We start from the raw sequence: 13,194 nt of genomic DNA, 5'->3' as shown, positions 1-13,194 counted from the left end.
ATGATGCGGATGCATGAATGCAATGCAATGTGCCACCCTCCAAGTCATCTGAACATCAACTGCACGGAAGCCCCGGTCTCGGAACCGATCACAACCATCTGAGGGACTGAGTAACCACAAATCCAACTTAGGGTTCCGAAATAAACGGAATCGGAGAATACATCACCATCATCACCAGAAAGTCCTCTGAACAGATAACCACAAGACCCTCTGAACCAGCCCAGGGAATCCTGAAATAAACGGATCCCCACTGATATATACCACGGACAGAATTTTGGCGTCTCAGAAATAAATATCCAGAAATCCAACTCATAAATAAGACTCTGATCAATAACTGAACCAACAGTCACCATCAAGAGTCACCATTGTAGCGGTGTATTCGCCACTATATGATTTATTAATTAAATCAAAAGCAAAGCATACAATGAATCGAGTCGCCACCGCACTTTTATTTATCCAAAGGATTGGCTAAAAAGCGAACAAAAGCCTAAGAAGTTTTACACATAGAAAACTAATGAAAAGATTAGAGAGTCTGGGTAAGGGGTAAATTACGCAATGGGAAGGTGTTAGGCACCCAAAACGTCCTAGGTACTCCTAGGAAGCCCTTTTCACACTTGTTGTACTAAAATGTTATTTGTTTTGAAATATTTATTGTGCAAACATGATTGGGATGATGAGAAAAGAATATATAATTTTTATTGTTTTTGTGTTTGAACGGATGAACCCGTTGCCTACGTACCTTCCATCAAAGGTAAGGATCAAAACGCCGTAGTTCGGCTAAAAGATTTCCAAAAGTGAGTGGATTCAATTTTAAACACAAGCCTTAAGGTCTTACGTTATCCACGGGAGAAAACTCAACCTTATACAAACAACGAGTCCACCATGTGAGAAAAGCTTCAACTTGCTAGTGAGGGGTTAACCCTATAATAAGCAAGGAAGACTTACAATTCAATCAACTAAGGACAAATAGGTGAGGTTAACATCAACCAACTAGGATAAATCAAACCTATGGCTAATGTATGAAAACTCAACAAGAATGGACAAAGCCACAAAACAATTGAATGGGTGAAGTTAATTGATTATGAGTATTTACAAAAGGAGGGTCAAAGTATGATTAAGATTGATTCAAAAGAAGTATTATGAAATGGAGTTTGAAAAGTCAAGGACTTAGGGTCCAGGTTTCTAATTTGAAAGCATGAAGATGTTTGCACAATATTTATCTCAAGTTTTGAAAGCAATGTGTGAAAAGGTTTAGGACGAGGAGGGATGAACGGATGAAGATGGAGTGTAAAACTTCCTAGAAGGTTCACCTCTTGAGATCATATAGAAGATGATTCAAGTGTGTCCTTTGGAATAGACAATGAGCAATAACAAACAAGCAAAGCAAAAGAAGAAAGTCAACAAAAGCGGATACCGGATGCCAATCATTGGACTTATACAAATCTCCTAAAACAAAACCGGATATCAGAGGCCACTCTATGGACTTATACCAATCTCCTCAACAAAGAAAATAAAAAGTGGATACCGGATGCCAATCTATCTGGGCTTATACCAATCTCCAACAAAGCAAAACAACACTTGGATGTCAGATGCCAATCTATCTGGGCTTATACCAATCTCCAACAAAGCAAAACAACACTTGGATGTCAGATGCCAATCTATCTGGGCTTACTCTAACCTCCAACATATGATCATAGGAAAACAAATGCCAAATTACATGGACTTACAATTGCATCCTCACATACAACAAACAAATGCATCAAGCAGAGAGAAGATGAGTGGCCAATAAAATGGTCTTATACTCACTTCCATATCATAGGAACAATGGCCAATGAATGGTCTTACAATTGTCCTCAATGGGCAAACAGCAAAGATATGTCACAAAGACAAATGAAATGATCATGCACTAATGAGAAATTAATGATGATAAATGCACAAAGCATGCAAGCAGACATGTATAAATGAACTAAGTAATCAATCAACCAAAGTCATTCAGCACACTCTATAACCAAACAATTAGGCTCATACAAAGGGTTAGGCATTGAAGCCAACTGGAATGGGGTTAATGGTGCTCTTAACCTTGACATTGAGAGCCAAGGTGAAGCAGATGAAAGGATATGAGGGGTGTGCCTCATGCTCTTATCCCTGGTCAGGGAAAGCTTCAAATGATAGAAGGTGTGGGAGTTCAGAAAGTAGGAACTCTCTCCACAGATTATTGACTCGATTGATCTTGGGCTTTTACTCACTATGCATCAACACATGTGGTGTGAGCAAGGTGAGTGACACACAGAATAGTAGAAGATAGGTTACATATCTCTTGGATTCTACCAATTGCCTTATTTAAAGGACTTTTCCTGCTTGGGACAAAAGTAAACAAGCACAAACATCGCCTCTTAAGGAGGACTTCAGACAGTTGCCTGGCCAAGTAACAGGCCAGGTCTTCCAGACTACATGAGGACAAGAGATTCTACCTCAATGCAAATGCTATCAAGCAAAGCAATGCAAGTTCTCAAAGAACTATTAGCAACTAATGGTACCTGAAATCAATCAAATAAAATCAGTGTACAACTCAAATTCAAAACCAATATAAGATAAGGATCAACAGTCAACACAATCAATCCCATGTGCAAAGCACAAAGCTCAAAGCATATGAGCTAAGCATCCTACAAAACAAACAAGTTAGTTCATGACAATCCATCAATCTCAATTAACTTGCATTAATTTCCTTAAAGCATTTGCTTCTTAACCTGAAAAGCAAACTCAAACATGAGAAACAAGACCACTAGGACAAGCCAAGGGTCAAAAGGAGATAAAAAAATCCAAAACAGCAAGTGAAAGCTATCAAAAATCAAGTTCAAACAATTAAGGAACAAACCCAAGTGGTTTCATATTCATATCATTCATCATTATCATTTCACAAACAAATTAGGTCAAAGCAAGTCAAATAGAACCTCAAAGAAGTCAACAGAAAGACTCCACTCAAATCTAATCACAAACATTTCAATAAATCCTCAAATAATTCATGATCAAACATCATCCATAACATGATAAGAATACCAAATTTCAGCTCATTTAGATCAAGGGAAGTAGGTCAATGAAAATCAGAAAGTCAAAGCAAGTTCAAGCAAACTCATACAAAGCATCAAAACATGCACCAACTTCAATTAATCATAAAACATAAACAAAACATGATAAATGAATGGGACCAAATCCATGATAAACTTCAAGATGTCTACATTACTCATGCCAAATTTCACACCCATCCAATTAATAACCAGAATTTCACAAACCAAATACAAACATGTATCACAAAAAATCAACAAATGACCAAACAGGGGAGAAATGTCCAATCAAATACGAAATGCCAACAATAATTCCAGAAAAACTCACATGTATTCTCAACATCCATAAGTATATTCATGCAAAAATCCTGACCATTTTGAGTTCAATAAGCATGGTAATTAAAATCATGAAGTTAGACATGAATGGTGTGACACAAATTGTCACACCTCTATTCAAAAAATCATATCTCATCAACCAGCAATGATAAGATCACAAACTCTACACCAAAATCACCATGAACATGTCTAGTTTAAGCACAAAAAATTTCAGAGGCATTGGATTAAGTATCATCATTTCACAAGCAAAATGGCATGGCATACACAAAATGGATACACATGAACAAACCCTAGGCATTTTTGAAATCTACACGTGCAAAAAATCTGGAAAAATCACCATAATAAACTAGAGATCATGAGGAGCATTTCACAAAAAATCCCATATTATTTGGACAAGTATTGGAAGAGTTATGGATTTTCTAAGATTGAAGATCAAAATGAAATTAAAATTGAAAAAAGAAAATGATTTAAATGAATTAAATATCTACAGTGGCAAACTTGTAATTAATTTTAAAAAAAACAAAACCAGCGCCAAGCACCAAACAGTGCGTTTCATTAAGTGGATTGGCTCAGCCAATCAGAAATGGCGCATGGGAAGCACATGCAAGCCCTAGCGAGCGAAATCCGCAGGAAACCCACGCGATTCCGCAGGTAACTCCGTAGCAAGGCGCTATGAAGGTTGCGGCTAAATCCGCAGGAAAATGCCCAGTTTCAAGAACAGCGTGAAGGTCATCGTCATCTTCACGCATAAAATTTCCAGAAAATCTTAATGGTTCCAGAAACATAAATCACGCATGGCATTTCATAAGTCCATCATTAAGCATGAATAAACAACAATTAACACGCCTAAAAACAACAAATCCAGCATGAATCGAACGGATCTAAGATCATTCATCAAATTTCAAATCCACCATTCTCTCTCGTTATAGCATGGTTTCAATCGATGTTTAGCTCAGAATCACCACAAAAGAAAGGTCTACAAGTATCACATGATGGATTTGAGAAAAGAGAGGGTCGAATTTTTTACCTCTTGATGAGCAGTTCGTGATTTCGTGTGCTTCAAGTCCTGAAATGGTTCCAATCGTGTTCTAGCAACCTTGAATGAGTGAATGGAAGGATCCTTGATACTTAATTGAGCTCGAATCAGCAAATTTCAACTTTCACCATTGAAGAACACTTGCTTGGTACAGCTTGTAGTAGCACGAATTCCAGTGGATTATGGCTCAAGTGTTGCTCAGTGATGAAGATTGATGATGAATAGAGCAAGAACGAACCAAATACTTGAAGAAATTTGAGAAATTTTTTGGAAAGAAATGAGAGAAATTTGAGAGAAAAAAGTTTGGATCTGAGTTTTTGTGAATTGTGGCTAGGGTTTTTTAGTCTGAAGTGTACAATATATACTTCTGATTAGCAATGCCTAAGCTTGGTTAATGAAGTGGTAAATGAGATTAGCTTAAATGAAGGTGTTTTGGTCAATTGGTAAAAAACTTAAGTTGCATGTGCATGGCATGCTACAGTGCGAAAATGGGCCTAAACACATCCCAAATTTGGTTTTTAAACATTTGTAATTGGTAGAATGTGTAGGCAAGGCTTAATTTGAAAGTCAATTTTTCACCTCTCCCTTTTTTAATTCAATGCACTTGAAAAAGGCCATTTTGATTGGATGATTTTTGGTGAAATGTGATGAAGGATTTGGATAGAGCATATCAAATTTGACTTGTAGCAAAAAACCTCACTCAATTTGGCCAAATGGTTTGAAAGTTATCTCACTTTGAAGTTCAAAAATTCTTGAGAATGATTTGATCATAACTTGCCAACCACACATGAGAAATGAGTGTTCTTGGACTTTTTGGAAATGGGAGAACAATATCTTCAACTTTCATGTTGGACAAAAATTCATTTGAAGCTTGTATGATGAAGTAATTTTGAGGAGAAGAACTTTCCATTTTTGGCAAATTCTAATTACAGGTCAACTTACTATTTTTGGAAACTTTTTGTCTGACCTCAAATCCTTCACTGTGGATGTTTGACATGTTATATGAGGCTTATATGGACATGAATGAGACCTCTAAAACCAATTCCCACCATCAAATCACTGATTAAATGCACAGTTGACCACAGTTGACCTTGCTAGGGTTTTGGTTGACTGAACCATGTTCTGATGAATTCCAAGCCCCTACCACTTGAGATCTTGGTTCAAAATGATGTCACAACTCAAATGAACTCTTGATGAATGATCATGGTGCCCAAATTCTTCAAGAATGGCCACCATCTATTGCTCAATGACTGTTTTGACTGATTTGACCTGGCTGGCTTCATCTGCAAGTAGCATGGTTAGATGACAATATTTTTGTACTTTTGGTTAATAGACAGATGAAAAGCAATGATATACAAATGCAATACATGCTTGGTGATCAAGAACCACACTCACAAGATAACCCACCCACTAGGAGGGAAGCAAAGATGCACAAAGATCCTTGAGGCAATGATATGGTATGATATGATGCCATGAGGGATCTTAGGGACAAAATTGGGGTCTTACAGATGCCCCTATTTAAGGTCATTCTAGCCGGAGGAGTGAAGTTTAGAAATCTTCATCTCGACGCGGTAGAATGGGCTTAAATAACAGTAATGAGACGAATTTTGGTCCCTAAGAGACCTCATGATGCAAATGTATGTATGCAAAAGACACAAACTCTGTGGGGATACAGTTCACACAGAAGAAAAGACGATCCATCGGAGTAATACACTCACCAGGAACAGAGACTCTAACGAGACTCTTGTTGGGGATAGTAAAATAAAAAAGAATGCGTGAGCAGGACACGACTTCAAGTTGGGGAAAAACAAAACTGACATAGCGTGAACAAGACACGACTCTGATTGGGGAATAACAGAAATCAAACCGGAGACCTTACTGAGGAGTGAAGGACTCACACTGGGGAGAAGAAAATTCCAAAGGAAAAACATCCACTGGGGAGACACAAGCTGACTCCTGGGAAGAAGCAACAGGAGACTCCACTGGGGGAGCACCAAAGAATTGAGGTGTTACCGGTATAAGGGTAACAAACTCAAGAAGAATGAATATCTAAGACCGGTATAAAGGTGAGAGATATCAATCAACCAAACATCTGAGAAAGACCTGAAAAGGTACATAAACTCAGGAAAATCTGACTCCACAAGGGACCAAAGTCATAATAGGGAGTAGAAAGGAAGGAACACCAGGGATACCGAGGTATATAATAGGTGACCGATCAAAGCGTGAATTGGTATATATGCCAAAACACTCATCATCCGAAAGGAGGGCTTGAAAAAGCAAATCGACTTACAGGATGGACATTCGAATCCACAACGGGAAGACGAACCTTACTCAACTGGGGACACAAACCCAAAGAGTGCATGAGATATAATATCCATTACCGGCAGACCGTGGATAAGAATACTCGCATGAGATATATTATCTATTACCGTCAGAACGTAGATAATAAACTCGCATGGTAGGAAACACCAGAGATACCGAAGCATATAATAGGTGATCTACCGAAAACGTGGATTGGTATATATGCCGAAACACTCATCATCCAAAACACAAACTGGTTTAAGGATGGATATTCGATTCTTCAAAGAATACGAATCTTGCTCAGCTGGGGAAAATCAACAAAGGATTCCAACTAAAGAGCGCTTGAGACATATTATTCATTACCGGCAGACCGTGAATAATATACTCGAAAGGAAAAGACACCAGAGATACCGAAGTATATAATAGGTGACTAACCAAAAAGAGGGACAATCGATACCAAGCATCCGGGTAAACGAAAGATAACCCAAAGGGATAAACTGCAAGCATCCGGCAATTATCCAACAACAAAGAACATTCGACTCCGCAAAGGGAGTACGAATCTTACTCGACCAGGGAAACACGAAAGGCTTCGACTGAAGAGTGCATGAGATATGTTATTCATTACCGGCAGACCGTGAATAACATACTCGCATGGAAGATTATCCACAACCGGTTACTGGGTTAATAAAGGATAAATCAACCGGAAAGAAAGGCATCGGGATACCAAACTAGGTATATAATGATGACCAATCAAAGGGAACAACAACAATACCAACACGAGGGTAAATGAAAGGAGACCCGCTGGGGACAAATTGCAAGCATCCGACAATTATCCACAACTGTACCACAAGGCACAAACTCCGCTGAGGAGAAAGAATCAACACCTGGGATTTACAGCTACCAAATACGGGGTAGAAGACCACAGACTCAACTGGGGATGGGGCCAGAACAGCACACAATCCACCAACAACCAGAACAAACCACAAAGGTTACCTCTGTTAGGGAAAAAGAGATAGGACTTATAACTACCGAATACGAGGTAATAGCCATACTCTGGTGGGGATAACCATGAATTAGGGTTTATATCTACCGAATAAGGGGTAGAAAACCAAAAATCTTGCCGAGGAATAAAAGGTATATAACCACCAATTCCGCTGAAAGGGCAAAGAAAATAGGACTTACAACTACCGGTATAAGGGTAGAGGCCCGAAAAACTCCGCTGGGGAACAACCCACTAGGAAGCACAAGACAGTTGACAAATAGCCAATTCGGGAATAATCCGAGAAGACAGACTGAATCAAGACACGTCCTAATGAGGATGTAACTCAAATAGGAGAATCCATCCCAATATATATGTTGGGAGGAAACGGAAGAAACCGTCATCCACGAGGATATATCTCAGTGGGGAACTGCAGAAGGACAGACAAAAGGCACTTTCTGCTTATGGGGCTGACTCTATATGGAGAGATTTAACACCCGACATCTGCTAGGGGAGATCTATTGGGGATCTGCACCACCATAGCAAGGAACAATCAACAAAAGATATATGGCGAGAAATGCAACATGAATATCTGAATGTTTATGAATATGCATGAATATGCGTGATTTATGTTTGATGAATGCTGACAAAACAGACATATCTAACACAAACAGGTCCAGGAATCAAACGCCTGGTACTATACTTCCAGGGGAGAACCAACTGGGAAGCCAATCTGCGGAGATCTACATGCTATAAGCAAAGATCTGGGGGTACTGCTGGGGAAGCAGAGGATCAGAGATATCAGGAGACACCAAATCTCTGTGTGATGGATCAGCCAACAACCCAATCAGGGTACAGAAAGTCACAACGGGCAAAACAACCACCAAGACGAATCTGTTGGGGAACAAGAGAAAATCTCGAAGATCCGCAGGGGATCTCAGCATCAACTGAGAAACAAAGAGCTTTGTAACTCCAAACAACTCGGGGAACAACCCATTGAAGGAGAATAACATCATCCAAGTAGAATCCAACTGCATAAGCAACTCTACTGGGGAAAACTGCTGCTGGAGAAAACTGAGTCTTCAACAACACTTTGCTTGCAACTATGCTGGGGAACAACCCCATCACAAGATCTGGAGAAAGAAGATACAACCAAACCAGGAATATGAACCAAATGTCTTACCTGTTGGAGATCATGCCACCCTTGGGAGAGCACTGAGATATTCTTGAGTATCCTTTCAACCTTGTGAATATTCACTTTGTTTAAAACAACAATTTTTGAAAAATTTATTTGTTTAAAAACAATGATATTTTATCAATTAAAACATGCAAAACATTTGTTGAATTGAAACAAATAAGAGTGCAAATAATTGGATAAAAGCTCAAATTCATTTGATGGAATGGTAGCCTGCAAATGGCAAGACTCCATAGATCTGTACAAATTTGAAATCAGTGATATATATTGGAAGAGGGCTACATTGAACATAATGATCCTTTCTCTACCAATTTGAATCTCGATGTATTCGAAGCTTCAGTTTGACGACGAATCGAGAATCCTCTGACGAAATGACAGTTGTGGAACAGAAAGTCTTGTCAGGATGCAGTTACTTGCCAAATCCCTAATTTTTGCCTAGATTGCCCCAGAGTGAGGTACTCAATCTAGCGGGATGCAAATATTCTCTTTTTTTTCAAGTCTCTAATTTTTGCCTGGATTACCCTTGCGGGTTCTCCACCGAGACGCTCATTTTTTTTTGCCTAAGCCGCCCTTTCGGGTTTTCAACTTAGCGAGCTATTCTGTTTTTTTTGCATATACCCTTTTTTTTAGGCAAAGTATTTCTTGACTGCATCTGAATTCACAGGACGAGTGAAATCCTCCCCATCCATTGTTGTAAGCATCAAAGCTCCGCCTGAAAAGGCTCTCTTAACAACATATGGACCCTCGTAGTTTGGAGTCCACTTGCCCCTGGAATCGGGCGCGAAAGACAAGACTTTCTTGAGCACGAGGTCACCTTCTCGGAACACACGAGGCTTGACCTTCTTATCGAATGCTTTCTTCATTCTCTGCTGATATAACTGACCATGACACATGGCAGTTAACCGCTTCTCTTCAATCAAATTCAATTGGTCATAACGACTCTGAATCCATTCAGCATCAGTCAACTTGGCTTCCATCAAGACTCTCATTGATGGGATCTCCACCTCTACTGGGAGAACAGCTTCCATGCCGTAAACAAGAGAGAAAGGGGTTGCCCCTGTTGAAGTGCGTACAGACGTACGATATCCATGCAAAGCAAATGGCAGCATCTCATGCCAATCTTTGTACGTGACAGTCATCTTCTGGATAATCTTCTTGATATTCTTATTAGCAGCTTCAACAGCCCCATTCATCTTAGGTCTGTAGGGAGAGGAATTATGGTGTGCAATCTTGAATTCAGCGCACAACTCATCCATCATCTTATTATTCAGATTAGATCCATTATCAGTAATGATCCTCTCTGGCACACCATAACGGCAAATCAACTGATTCTTGATAAACTTCACAACCACCTGCCTGGTTACATTCGCGTACGAAGCGGCTTCAACCCATTTGGTGAAGTAATCAATTGCTACGAGAATAAACCGGTGTCCGTTGGACGCTTTCGGCTCAATCATGCCGATCATGTCAATTCCCCACATAGAGAAAGGCCATGGTGATGAAATCACATTCAGAAGTGTCGGAGGAATATGAATCTTATCCGCATAAATTTGACACTTGTGACATTTCTTCACATACTTGCAACAGTCAGACTCCATTGTCAGCCAATAGTAGCCTGCTCTCAACATCTTCTTAGCCATGGCATGTCCATTGGAATGAGTACCAAATGAACCCTCATGGACCTCAGTCATCAACAGGTTTGCTTCGTGTCTATCCACGCATCTGAGCAAAACCATATCAAAATTTCTCTTATACAGCACTTCACCACTGAGGTAGAAACTGCCTGACAACCTTCTCAAAGTTTTCCTATCTTTCACAGATGCCCCAGGCGGGTAGACCTGGTTCTGGAGGAAATTCTTGATATCAAAATACCAAGGCTTGTCATCTTTCACTTCTTCGATTGCAAATATGTGAGCTGGTCTGTCCAAACGCATCACAGTAATATTGGGGACATCATTCCACCGTCTGACCACAATCATGGAAGCAAGCGTAGCAAGAGCATCTGCCATCCGATTATCCTCTCGAGGAATGTGATAAAATTCAACTTCTGTGAAGAATGTTGAAATTCTCTTGCATAATCTCTGTACGGAATGAGACCAGGTTGATTCGTCTCCCATTCTCCCTTGATCTGATTAACAACCAGGGCCGAATCACCATACACATCAAGATGCTTGATTCTCAAATCAATGCATTCTTCAAGTCCCATAATACAGGCTTCATACTCCGCCATATTATTCGTGCATTTGAAAGTTAGCCTTGCTGTAAACGGAATGTGTGAACCTTGAGGAGTAATGATCACTGCCCCAATTCCATTTCCATATTGATTAACAGCGCCATCAAACACCATCGTCCATCTGGAACCAGGTTCCGGACCTTCATCAAGTGTAGGCTCATCGCAATCTTTCATCTTCAAATACAGAATTTCCTCATCAGGGAAGTCATACTGAACAGACTGATGATCTTCGATCGGCTGGTGCGCTAAATGGTCAGCCAAGATACTACCTTTGATAGCTTTTTGAGCTCGATACTCAATATCATACTCAGACAACAACATCTGCCAACGGGCAATCCTCCCAGTTAAAGCAGGCTTCTCGAAGATATACTTAATCGGATCCATTCTGGATATCAACCAAGTTGTATGATTTATCATGTACTGGCGCAAACGCTTAGCAGCCCAAGCCAAAGCACAACACGTCTTCTCAAGCATAGAGTACCGAGACTCACAATCAGTAAACTTCTTACTGAGGTAGTATATAGCAAATTCCTTCTTCCCTGATTCATCTTGTTGACCGAGTACACAACCCATCGAGTCTTCAAGAACTGTCAAATACATAATCAGAGGTCTTCCTTCCACAGGCGGAGACAATATCGGAGGTTCAGACAGATATTCTTTGATACTGTCGAAAGCTTTCTGGCAATCCTCGGTCCAATCATGAGACTGATCTTTCCGAAGAAGCTTGAATATCGGCGCACATGTGGCAGTCATGTGGGATATAAATCTGGAAATGTAATTCAAGCGGCCAAGAAAACCTCGAACTTGCTTCTCAGTTTTGGGTGCAGGCATCTCTTGTATTGCTTTGACCTTTGCAGGATCAACCTCAATACCTCTTTCACTTACCACAAAACCCAACAACTTGCCGGAACGGACTCCAAATGTACATTTGTTCGGATTCAGGCGAAGTTTAAACTTCCTCAAACGCTGAAAAAGCTTCAACAAATGCTCAATATGCTCAACTTCCGTTCGGGACTTAGCAATCATATCATCAACATAGACCTCTATCTCCTTGTGCATCATATCATGAAACAAGGTAGTCATAGCTCGTTGATACGTGGCTCCGGCGTTCTTCAAACCGAAGGGCATCACTCGATAACAGAATGTTCCCCAAGGTGTGATGAATGTTGTCTTCTCCATATCCTCGGGTGCCATCTTGATTTGATTATATCCGGAAAATCCGTCCATAAACGAAAAGACTTTGAATTTAGCTGTATTGTCTACCAACATATCAATGTGTGGTAGAGGAAAATCATCTTTCGGGCTAGCCTTATTCAAATCTCTATAATCAACGCACATACGGACTTTTCCGTCCTTCTTAGGAACAGGCACAATATTGGCCACCCATTGAGGATATGTAGAAGTCACCAGAAACCCCGCATCAATTTGCTTCTGAACTTCCTCTTTGATCTTCACTGCCATATCTGGATGAGTTCTTCTGAGCTTCTGCTTCACAGGCACGCACTCAGGCTTCAAAGGCAGGAAATGTTGCACAATATCTGTATCTAAACCCGACATGTCTTCATAGGACCAAGCAAAGATATCTGAATATTCTCGTAGCAAGCTGATCAAATCTTCCTTGACAGACCCTTCAAGAAGTGCCCCAATCTTCACCAGACGAACACAATCCTCAGACCCCAAGTTGACTGTTTCCAAGTCTTCGAGATGCGGCTGAATGATCTTCTCTTCGTGCTCAAGGAGACGGGTAATCTCATCAGGAATCTCCTCAACGTCATCTTCCTCTGCCTCAAATACAGGGATTCAAAATTGGGAGATGGCGTTGGATCATTATGTTCAATGGGTTTTAGGATCAACCTGCATAATGATTTTGGTTAATGAAAAACTTCAGAATTTAAACAAAGCAAACCATTATGCAGATGAAAAAGATTGTTTTATTCTTGTTTTTATGGGTTTTTTGTGATCACTGATTTCATGCAAAAGCAAAAAGTGAAAACAAAGGAAAAACAAATGTTTAACAATGCATTAATTGAATGAAAACATCATTGTATATAT

Source organism: Lathyrus oleraceus, chromosome 5 (assembly GCF_024323335.1).
Source record: "Lathyrus oleraceus cultivar Zhongwan6 chromosome 5, CAAS_Psat_ZW6_1.0, whole genome shotgun sequence".
NCBI classification, from domain to species: Eukaryota; Viridiplantae; Streptophyta; class Magnoliopsida; order Fabales; family Fabaceae; genus Lathyrus; species Lathyrus oleraceus.
This window is presented reverse-complemented; position numbering follows the sequence as displayed.